The sequence below is a fragment of the Chelmon rostratus genome, chromosome 5, assembly GCF_017976325.1.
Source record: "Chelmon rostratus isolate fCheRos1 chromosome 5, fCheRos1.pri, whole genome shotgun sequence".
Classification (NCBI taxonomy): Eukaryota; Metazoa; Chordata; class Actinopteri; order Chaetodontiformes; family Chaetodontidae; genus Chelmon; species Chelmon rostratus.
In genome coordinates this window covers 17,563,496-17,575,670 of record NC_055662.1, presented here as the reverse complement: position 1 = coordinate 17,575,670, position 12,175 = coordinate 17,563,496, and the positions used below count along the sequence as shown (strand labels likewise).

Below are 12,175 nucleotides of genomic sequence, written 5' to 3'. Positions count from 1 at the left end.
TATTTTCTGCCCATTGTAATGGCATTAAAGTTGAACATAAGCACGCCTGTTCTGCTGAGCTGGACCACCCAGTCAGACCAATGGAACAGGGAGGGAGGGGGCCATGTCTTGGGGCATTAGGAAAACACACTTGATTTCTTTTTTTCTGGACCCAAACAGCATTCCCATCTGATCCTGTCTGAAGGCATGTTTATAATACTCATCATTAATAGCAGGCCTAGGCTAACCGGAGCGACATGCTTTCCACTGCTAGGCCAGCTACACAGCTACGTTACACCAGGCCTCCCTGCAAAAAAAGGCACGCATGGAACTGATTTAGACCCTACGCACACTGACAGTGCACTAACAAGACAACTTGTCTGGTACACTCAATGCACAGAGGCAAAGCCAGGCCCGAGGCATGGTTACAGTGCGCTGCCAAGGGGGGAAAACGGGAACACAGGTGTGGAGAATAAGAGGCATCCATTTTCAGTTTCTACATGTGCCATAAGATGAGGAAAGGTCTGATTGAAAAAATATGAGCGGGACGAGATGAGAAGGAAATCACTGTCTGTTTTGAACACATTCCAAGTCGTGGACTGCCACCCAGAGACCCTGAGTTTACAGCGAGCAGCGAGGAATGGGACAAGTCGAAGGAATGCACTCTCTCTCTCTCTCTACAGGAAACAGCACATCACGGCCTCGGGCTTAGAGAATTCCACACTTCACGAGGTTACAGCGTTTTGGGGTCAACACTCGCACAGCCTCGGGGTGAAATTAACACCCCAGCTGGACCAGGAAAATGTGCGCGAGTGTGTGCGAGCGCACTGGCGTCCGTGCGAGCGTGTGAGTGTGTGAGTGTGTGTGCACACACAGCTGTGTTTCTTCAATGACACATATTCCCATATTCCTTCCCCTAAGAAAACTGGTTGACCCCGGCATGTGTTGATATCTTGAGGGTGTCCCGCTCCAGGCTCAGCTGCTGTGACCTAAAACAAAGTGTCACTGACTTTCAAATGCTTCCCATACCAGCTCTGCTTCTCACTCACATCCTCCTCTTCCTTATTCGAGCCTTGCTGCATCACTCTCCTCTTCTAAAACAAACATACTCTGACGGTTGATTATTCTTTTGTTTTTTTTGTTACCGCAGCCAAGAGTAAGGCAAACAAGCTCAAGTGCTCTGACCAACAGGCTTTAAACCTCTAAAACATTAAATTTAGAGACGTAAAACTGATTGCAATGGGCGCAAAATAATTAATCAGTTAATCTGCAGGTCAATGGTTGCAGCCACGAATCAATTAATTGAGCCACCTCTTAATTCACACACCTGTGGGGAGTTCTTGTGTGCTTCCACCTGTGTGTTTGTGTGTGTAAGCATCACTAATGCTTGGTGGAAGATCAAAAACGTTTTTAAACTAAGCAGTTCTCAAAAATAAACCTGCGCAGAATCGAAGAAGAGGAGAAGGGAAGAGAAGAGGACTATGTGTGTCACTGTATTGGAACGCTCAGTGCGGGTATTCAGTGTGTTGCATAACATTAACCCCTGGTCCCCCCTATTCTCAGAGCAGGGGAATGGGGGGCGGTGGGGACGAAAGGAAAGAAAGTAGGTTTCTAAGGAACTGACATCACCCCCTCCCTCCTTTCAGCTCTGAACTCCCCCTCCTCTTTATACTCTCATTTTCTCTCTCTTTGCTCTATTCAGCTCTACTCTGTGATTGGCCAGATCATGATGGCAATCAGCCCGGCCCCTCTGTCAAAGCCAGCCCACCCACCCACCCCCTCCCCACACCTTTCCCCTCGCCAACTTTCTCTCTTTTCCATGCAACACACAACAGCGCTGCCCCACCCCCTGCACATCTCTCACGCCTGACAACGGAAGCATCCCGCACTTTCAAGGAAAACACACACCACCGGCGGCAAACGACGCCTACGACTTCCCCGTGTGTGTTAGTATTAAAAGCACACATACACACCTTGTTCACACAGCATGTGCAAACATTACACCTCCCACCAACAGGAACAGGAAGGACAGTGCACCTCTGCCTAAACATAATCACACACATAGTGACAAATAATGAAAATAATGTTTTCCTCCTTCCAGCAGACCTAGAATCAGTTTGAGCCCCATGACTTCCACCACCACTAACAGAGGTCTGAGACAATATCTGACTTTGTAAGAAGACGCTAAAGGGATCATTTATCTTTGTGCGAGACCTCATGCATGCATACCTGAATATACTGTACGTACGTGCATGTGGCTAAACACATCTTTGTGTGTGTGCTTTTGTGTGTGTGCAGAGAGAGGATTAGCTGGATTAGGCCCCCTCTCAGCAGGGACCCCCTGTGGTGAGGAGGAAGCCCCCCAAAACCAGGTCATCTCTCTGCCACCAAGTCTACAGCGACCTCCCATACCCTGAGCCCCCTATACCGTCAGAGGGACGAAGACGGCTACGCAGCTCTCTCTGCAGAACGCCCACAGGAGGACATGGTCAGGAAAACCATCCCGAAAAACTACGAAAACAGCCAAAAGCTACTTCAAGGAAGCGAGGCTGCGTAAAAGGTAAATAAAAATGGAATCAATCATTTGTAAATTAACCGTGTTTACCGACAATGGTTTTACAAAGTGTTTCTGAGCCCATGTAGTTCATATAGTCATGTGTTCACAAAGTGGTGAACCTCGCTCCATCCTTGCCTGTGAACGACTGAGCCTTTCCAGGATGCTCCTTTCATACCCATCATGATACTATCACCTGTTACCAATCAACCTGTTTACCTGTGGAATGATCCAAACAGGTGTTTTTGGATCAGTCCCCAACTTTGCCAGTCTTTAGTTGCTCCTGTCCCAACTTGTTTGAACGTGTTGCTGCATCAAATTGAGAATAAGCAGATATTTAGAAAAATAAATGAAGTTGATGAGGTCAAACATTAAACATATTGTCTTTGTGCTGTTTTCAGTATATGCATAAAAGGATTAGAAAACAATCATAAATACAAGAAACCTTAAGACAGCTGCTTATACTAGACTGATTTTCAAGGAACTCAAGAGTTTTCGACATGAAATAAGAATGTTTAGAAGGTCTACTATAGACGCATTTGTGCTGTTACAAACCCCAGTTGCATCATTCTCGCAAACATTTCTCATTTGACCTTGGTTTGTCCCTGCTACTGCTCAGCCTGCTCAGGTAGAGTTTCCCACAGTAGGTCCCCTCCTCCATCCCTACCTCCTCTCTTCTCCTGCTTCCTGACTGTCTCCTTCTCAGCTGCTACCGCCAATCACCTGACAGAGCTGTGATCACCAAGAAGGACCCACCTGTTGCCTTCCTCCACCCTTTGTCTGCTTCTACCTTCCACCATCTGCTGTCACTCTGCATCTGTCCCTCGCTTTTTTCTTTCTTGGATTTTCATGCCAAGTAAAAATCCTGGTTCTTATTATTGCCGCTATGTCTTGATAGACCCATTCGAAACTCTGTACATGTCAGTGATGACATCTCTGTACCACTTCTTTAATTGAAAATATCTAAAGGAAACAATCAGCTTGAATCATTTAGAAAATTTGTCTTAAGACTTGGTTTTACTTAACTATTGAGCTCCTTCCACATTTTCTGGAATCAGGATAACATCTTGAGCCTTTAATCGTCTGCTGGATTGCATTAGCAGAGGAGCAAAAGTGTGACTTCACCACCTGCATCCACTATTCTCCTCTTCCTCGATCAAAACCACAAAAGCCTTGCAAAACACTGCAACAACTGCTTTCCCATTTGGCTTCTAAAAAGTTTTATCCTTTATTGTCAATGATCATTTAAATTCTGTTACTGTTCCTTTGTCATATCGACCGTTTGCAAGTGTTCCAACTCATTCCCCTCTCAGAGTGTTTTCACTGCCCCCCATTGAAATGAGCCCACTGTTTGTAACTGAGTTGCAGTCTCTCTCTCTGCTGGAGCAGTAACCGTCAGAGTACTAGCAGTACTAGTTGTGGTGGCTGTGGTAGCAGCACACACAGCAGTATGCAAAGCAGTAATAGCAGTTTTGAATGTGGCCTCTGCAATGCAGGTGCGCACACAGCCACAAATATGTGATGAAAGGCCTCACTGAGAGCTGAGACCCTATCTGACCCATGGTGAGGCCCCCCCCCCCCCCCCCCCCCCCCCCCCCCCTGCACCCCCACTCTCTCTTTCCCTCTGTCCTTTCAGCTTTCAAAGAGGCGGGGGCTGCCACACAGAGGAAGGGTAGAACAGGCAAGGTAGAGAGGCGGGTGACCACGAAAGGAGAGGAAAGAGGTGAGAGGGTGACGGAAAAGAGGGGGAAAGAAATGGAAGAAACAGAACGGAGGTGCTGTGACGTGCAGCTGTAGCCGAGTGTCTCCTCATGCAGCTAGACACCCCCGAGCACCCCGACCCCTGACACAAATGTGACACCCCAGCTGCCAACCCCTGCCCCCCACCCCCGTCCTCTCCAAACCCCCACCCATACCACCAACCTTCACCCCCCAACTACAGCATTACCATATGTATGGCTCCCCTCGCCCCTGATTATGCTAATCACCTGTCCGGCCCCTGCAGCCCCTAAAATGGGTGTATTTAGCAGTCGGCTGGCTCCCAATGCAGCTTCCCCTGGGCCCGAGGTGTACATTCACACACTCCTCAATGGGCAGATTCTTCCACGTTGCTGCCTTCATTCAGGTCCTACTCTCCCCTCCCAACCCCCAACCTTCAACCCCCCCCCCCAAAAAAAAAAAAAAAAAAAAAATCCTATTCAATGCCAATGGATTCACAGAGGAGTGGAAAGAGTAGTAGGGGAAGAAAACGCTGACAGAAAGTCTGTGTTTGTAGCATGTGCATGCATGTGTGCAGTGGTTGTGTTTCAATTAGAAATACCCAAGACATCAGTCATGTATTAATTGGTGCATGTGACCAAGAGAGACATGCGAAATCTGATGCTACTGCCATCACGAGTGATGCAAAAGCATTAAAAATAGGAGATATTAAAAAATATTAGAAAAAACAAAACAACTCTTTACCACCTCTGGCAGAGGGAAAAACTCATCCTATATCTCCTGTCAGTGCCTGTCCAATGCAAGCCAGGTGAGCGATCTCCCTGCGCTGTATTCTACTGCCCTGTGATTGGCCCACAGCCCAGCCATAACAGACCGTGACATGAGCCTGAACAGCCAATCTCAACCAGCCATCTCTCTGTCATTTCCTGGAAAGATGGCCCGTGATTCCAGGTATCCCAAAATCACACATTCCTAAGTGTGGAACAGAAGACACAGAGACTGAGACAGAGTGAGTGTGAAAGGAAGGAAGAGGGAAAGACCAAAAGGAACAGAATTTCCTTTCCAGTTCCGTTCTTGCATTCATTTTCCTATGGTTACCTTTGAGGTTGTAATTTCAAGGTCACTGGGGCTGGGTATCAGTTCAAAATGATCAATATTAGTACCAATATGATTTTTTGGTGCCGGCATCAAGACAATACTACTACTAGCAAAATATCCTGAACTGCTCAATGCATCAGTGTTAGTCATTAAATGTTTTTTGGCCAGCTGAACACACATGGGCAGGTATCGTACTGTGGGTTTTATGAGAGCTTGTTTACTGAAAACAGCGCTGACGAGAGCTGTGAGACTGAACCAAAACAAAGTTGTGGGCCCAAAAAAAACAAAACAATTAGCTGAAAGACGCTGAAACGCTATCGAGTTGGGTGATAATTCTCTGTGGGTTCGTCACTTCGAGCTACCACTCTCACATTACACAGAGACATTTGACGCATTGTTAATATAAAATATTGCTCAGAGCAGCTTCATATAAAAAAAAAATATTGATCAAAGACTCAGAAAACAAACTTAAGAAGTGATGTTAAAGCTCAATATTCTTTTGCACTTGTTGTGAGCATGAAAATGTATGAGCACACTGGATTAAAACTTTGAAAGTTGGACTGAAAACAGCGACATTTTCGGCATTATGCCTGATCAAGACCCGGTGGGGCTGAAACATTGCTTTTTATCGTCCAATAAAGTTAATTAATCCAGAGTGCAGATGCTCATCTTTTTTCTCCCTATACTGAATTTGTTATCCTGCACGTGGTCTAAACGTAGACTGGGATGTGCACACAACTACACTTGCAGAAAAAGTGCTACCCATCAGGCCCTGCAGCACTCACTAACACAACAACCTGTTGTGTCAGGTCACAAGTGTTCCCAATGTCCTGTTGCTTCAGTCTGACTTGCAGGGCGGTCTCAGTGCAGAAGACTATTTCACTCTGACGCATACTGACTCAGTCTGGAGCTCCAAACCGCTCGATCATGTGAGAGAGGAAATGTTTTATATCTCTATCTTTATGCCTTGTGTGTGCATGTGTGGTACTTGTGTAATTGCGGCTGCTGCCAGATTTCTATGACGTTGTGCCGTAGGAATTGCAATGAACTATACTGCGACGTACGTGTATGTGTGCCAGAGGGGCTAAAAAAAAAAAAAAAAAATTCCAACGACACACACACAATTTGGAGATGTTTATGGTATGTTTGCATGAAAAATTCTCTGTGCTGCAGTTTGAAAAGCATCAATCCACACCCAGATCTCTCTCCTGGTGTACGGTAGGCACTGCAGCCAAAACACAAACACACTACCGCTACTATACTCCTGCTCCTTTCCTCGCTCCGTTTCCCCCTCCAACACACACACACACACACACACACACACACACACACACACACACACACACACACCCTCTGCTGTTTTGTACTTTCTCCACCCCTCTGGCAGTCAGCGCTGTGAGGGAGGGAAGAGAGGAAAGGGGAAGGAGGGAGGGGAGGGATAGGAGGGGAGGGGAGGGAAGGGAAGGAGGGAGGCCAGACCACCCTGCTCTCATGGCAGGGCTGAGTGTTTACATTGCCGTGGCTCACTCTGTAATACATCTGGCATTCTGAGGCCACTCTCTCCAGCCAGGGACGGGGGAGCGGTGGAGGGGAGGTGGAGGGGCTCGGGTAAAGAGAGAGACCTTTCTGGCACAGAGGAAAAGAGAGGGATAGAGGAGAGAGAGAGGGAGAGAAGGAGGTAGAGGGGGGAGGGTAATTCTCTCCACAGTCTCCTGTGGTCGGTCATTCGCAGGGCTCTGGTTTTTGAATAAGAGCGCCTGAAAGAATGCAAAATGTAAACAGAGAGCTTGGAGGCATCTCTCAGGATGTCGTTTGTGAATGGGAGTGCGTTCGCCTCGAGAGCGCACGCACACACACACACACACACACACACACACACAGTTAACTAACAAATTTTAAAAAGTTATTTCACAAGTAGGGCTAATATACACAAAACTGCTTTCAAATGAGGAAGAGCTACCTCGAAAGAACAGCGCTGTGAGTCTGTGTACAGTACCAGAGGAGCAATGTTTCCCCACACTAAATCCTTCACCGGCTAGCCTGCGCTTTTCATCAACTCGTAAAGTTTAACACAACACGCTGGAATGTTATTCCTTCTATAGAGGTTTAATCCTGTTTGTAGTGAACTGATAAACACAAACTTAATTGAGTCCAGTTTGTCAAAAGTGTGTGTGTGTGTGTGTGTGTGTGGCTGCCTGCAACCATGTGAGAGAAAGTGAAATAGATAGAGAGAGAGAGAGATAGATGGCTGCATGCAGTGTATTCTGTGCAAACCAGGAAAAATATTGGGTGTGGGCGCAGTTGTGTGTTCGATTGCTTGCGGCTGCTGAATGAAAGCGCTGGGAGATAGAGTGTGAGGGACAGAGCGAAAGAAAAAGAGAAAAGAGGAGGAAAACGGATGAAAGAAGGAGAAGATGAAGAGAAAATAGCCAAAAAAAAAAAAAAAAAAAAAAAAGAGGCTCATCGAAATAGCCTGCCATGCCAGCCCTGGTCAATCACCTACTCATTCACAGAACCAAAACTCCAACAAGCCTCTCTGCATATGTGAATGTGTGTGAGTGCGTGCATCCATGCATGTATCAATGCTCCCATACACATCAAAAGCTGGATAATTCAATCATGCAAACCACAATCCTCTCAGTGGAGACGCCACATTCAGGGCACTCCTCCTCCTCCTCATCTTCGTCCACAAGAAAGGATGTCAAGGCTTCTTCCGCATGCACTTAACATTATACCGCTCCCTTCTCCACTGCCATTACCAGCAAAACAACAAAACAACCACCAACTCTGTCAACTCAGCTCTTAATCACACTAGATACAAAACAGACACGCGAGGGAGGGAGTCGCTGAATAAGAAAGTTTGGTCCTATCAGACTGGATTCTGCAACCTTAAATCAGACTCAGGATTCACACAAACATGGACTGGCACCATTTTAACTGTTACCATGTTGATATCAGGAATAAGATGTTGATTTTCAGTCAGAAGGACTATAAATCATGAGCACTGAGGGAGCACGAGTTCAAATTTGCCTCCTCTTTGTCGTGCCACTCAACATTTATTCTAGTCATTTAAACAGGAATGATGCACTTGCACTTATTTTTATTTGAGTTGCTCTTATACAGTAAGCCAGAGATTAAAGCACAGATGATATCAGATTCACTGCCCTCTGCTGGAGGACAGAGGCCAAAAGGTTAAACATGAATTCATAAAGTGAAATACTGATACGGGAGAACAATGCATAACAACATCTGGCTCAATGCACTCCTACAGGCATATGCAGATGTGCATAGATGCACACACATTAATATGTACAGGACACAAACAACGCCTAGTGACAGCTGTGCCTTCTGTTGCATTTCTTCCACCCCTCTCAACCTCTAACCCCCCCTTAGTCCTCTGCTGTGAGTCTTCACTCTGCACCCAGGCCACAGGGTGAGTATCAGGTGAGGTTTTAAATAGCGGGGCCTCTACGAGATGACCTCAGGGTCCCAGAGGTCTACCCCCATGGCCCCTGGCCTCTATACTTATGTCCCCCAAGAAAGCGCTGTGGGACCTGGGGCCTCCCCTCAGTCTGTGGCCTTGAGACTACAACCCACAGCCCTATGCCCCAGTCCAGGCCATAAATCTGGGGACTATAACTTGAATCGCTCACACATATCACCGTGTAGCTCAAGGCTGTGATGAAAACAAAAGGCTTCCTCTGAACGCTATAGACCCCCTCCTCTCTTTGGCCTATGCTGAAGCTACAGGCTACCCACCACTCAGCCCAGATTACAGCACAGCTCCAGCTCATCAGCTTAACCCCCAGCCTCAACTTCAACCCTTAGCCCGGTGCTTGAGCTTCAAAAGCCCCAGTTCCAACATTTCTGCTGCCTGTACCCTCTTTCACCCATCAACACAGACCCTTAACCACAGCCACATCTCCAGCCCCTCTCTCAGCACAGAAACAGAGCGAAAGAGCGAGGGGCCGTCCTACAGGAAGGCCAATGTTTACGCAATACTGTTTTAATTAGAGGCAGGCGGCGCTGCTATTTTCTTTACAATTTGGCCCATGTTTGCCTTCTCCCAGAATGCCAAGGGATGGCTCCATTTTCCACTTGTGGATAGGAGGAACTGTAAAGGGGTCTTACTCTTCTCTTCGATGTCTCTGCTCGCTGAGGACGTGTGTAACGCGGGCATCATGTTCTGACACCGAGGAGAGCACGCGGAGGGCAGCGAGACACATTTGTGTGTGGGGAGAGCAAGATAGGATAGCACAATACTACAACTTCCTGTTTGAACTAATAATTTCCTGTGAGCGTCACAGTGGACATAAACACAGCATTTATCTACAGTGTGGACACAATCTGCCCAAAATACTGTGTAGGAAAAGACTGAAAAACATTGCTATCATTCCCCAAATGTTCAGAAAACACAAACCCCGCCATACGTCCTCTGAGGTTTGACACAATCGTCCCTTTGAGCAGGCGTGCCGTCTCACTTCCAATTGGTCTCTGTCGCTTTGTCTTATAAACAGAACTTCCTGTGTCTGAGTGTTTATAAACAGTGCTGAGTGAGCACTGTGTGAGAGGAGACAATCCCTGCGAAAGCCGCGGCACGTGACGGCGCGCAGCATAAACACACTCGCCAGCTCCAGCGCGCAGCTAGCGACCGCCTGCCGTAGACCCCGGCCGCGGACAGCAGGTGACGACAGACACAACATGAGATCACGGAGGTAGGGACGCGGCTCCGGCTGAATTCAGAGATCTCGTATGAGCTGGGTGTTTTGTGCGAGGGTGTGTGCGTGGGTCCACAGGCCACACGGCTCCCCGGCGGGGTCGTCCACGGGTCGCCTGCGGAGGGCAGTTCCAAATGAAACATAAACAGCCGCTCTGTCCTCTCCTCCTCTCTCCTCTTTTTCCTCTCGGACGATGGGCCAGTCCCCCAGCACGGCCCAGCACAGCATTCCACGGTCCAGGCAGAACTAATCTATCCCTCAGCTGTGCAGGCTAATCTAAACAAACAGATCTCTCCCTATCAACATCTGGAACCCCTCATGTACCGGGACCTCGGAAACCACCGCAGCCCAGTCTCTTTGTCAGTGCAGGTCCCTGTGTGTCGGTGCGAGCCAGTGTGAGACCATGCAGTCTACCAGAGGTCACTAGACTTGCCTCAACTGTCTGTCAGCTACACCAAAACTCTATGGTGTAACTCCGGCCCAAGCAAAGACAAAGGCAATATAAGCATTTAATCATCAGTTAGCATATGTGCCAATGAATTTGATGCAACTCCAGTCCACTTGGGCTGGTGGATACTTTCCAATCTTTAAGTCCAAAAAACATCTAAGTATAATGACAAACACCAATCACAAGTCACCAGGCCTGACAAACATGCACAAAAAAGTATTCACAATGATAGGGAACTCAAAGAAAAGCAACAAATCCTTGCATCAGAGAAGCATCCATAGAAGCTCAAATAACCGCGACAGCGTGATGTACTTCTCTGTTGTGCTTCTGTACGCTCCAACTAACGGGTTTGCCAAAATATGACTAAATGCACTATTTCCAGAGGAGCTCCCACAGGGTCAATAGTGTGACATGGAAGAGTAAATAAAGACAAACAGTGATCACAACTTAGCAGAGCCCAAAGCGATGCCCTTCAATTACATGTTTTGTTTTGTTGTTAAAACCCCCCCAAAAAATCCCCCTTATGAAGATATAGATCAGGAAAAGCTGCCAACCATTACAAGAGAATAACATTGAGTTTCGTGCGGTGCCCCTCACCATAGCACACATGACCGTGGTCTGACATGTGAAAAGGGTGTGAAAACAGTGTGTTCCTCTGACTTCAATCAGAAGTCCTGTACTAAAGAGGCTCCCCTCCGCCTAAACTGCTGCCAACTGCGCCTGCGCCACAGATTAGACCAACATGCTGTCTGTCAGACCCCTGCAGCAGCACGCAAGGAGCGAACAGCCAACCCGGGGAGGAGGTGGGGGCATTCGATCTGCACAGGCATCAGTCTGCTTTTAATGTTCGATCTGATGAGTTCTAGTTTTTTTTTATAATTTGAAGGAGGGGAGTTAAAATGGGGAAAACACAGAAAAGGCAGACGCACAAATGTGACAGCAAGTATGCATGAACATTATTCGGTCTCTTTTTATGGCCAAAAAACTACTACTCAATTTCTCAGCAGCAAAATCTGCTCCTCCATTCATGACTCCTACAGCCAACCCGAGCCCAAAGTGCAGGAATGCGGATCAAAGGGAAGGAAAAAAGCACAGCCCCTTCCCCTTACCCCCCAAAGCACCACCCATACGCACAGCTCCTTCTTTCCTGTAAGAAATTTCAGTCTTCATAAGTCGTTTCTGACAAAAACAACAAGTAAGTGGCCTTTCCACTCCACGAACACGAGTTCCTGTCCTCACTCCGCTTTTTCCCTGCAGCCGGAGACAAATCTTTTTGGAAAGTTGAGAGCTGTCCAAAACGGGACCACACACAGTCTCTGAGCATTCAACTGCTGGGGGCAGGCAGACACACACTCACACACACTCACACACTCTCACAAAATGGCGGCTTTGACAAAAATTTCCTCTACCCCAAAAGCTGCTTATGAACTTAATTACAACCTTGCTCCTGCCTGCAGTTACAGTCACCTTTTGCACATGTTGTGCGTGCATCTGACATGGTTTGAGAAGCTGCAAGTATGTTAGAAATCAAACCTATTTCATTATTTACAAGATTCACTTGGCCTCTAGCCAGGGTCTAAACAAAAAACAATCCCCCCGGCTTGTTGAGCAGCACCCACCAAGCCTCTCTTCTTCCAAGCTAAACCACACCATGCACCT

General features: G+C 47.3%; 1 protein-coding gene across 2 annotated transcripts in view; it reads right to left on the bottom strand.

The window, feature by feature from the left end:
- ptch1 (patched 1) overlaps nt 1-12,175 on the bottom strand; it is a 51,181-nt gene that overhangs the window by 34,860 nt on the left and 4,146 nt on the right. The gene's annotated exons all lie outside the window — the stretch shown is intronic.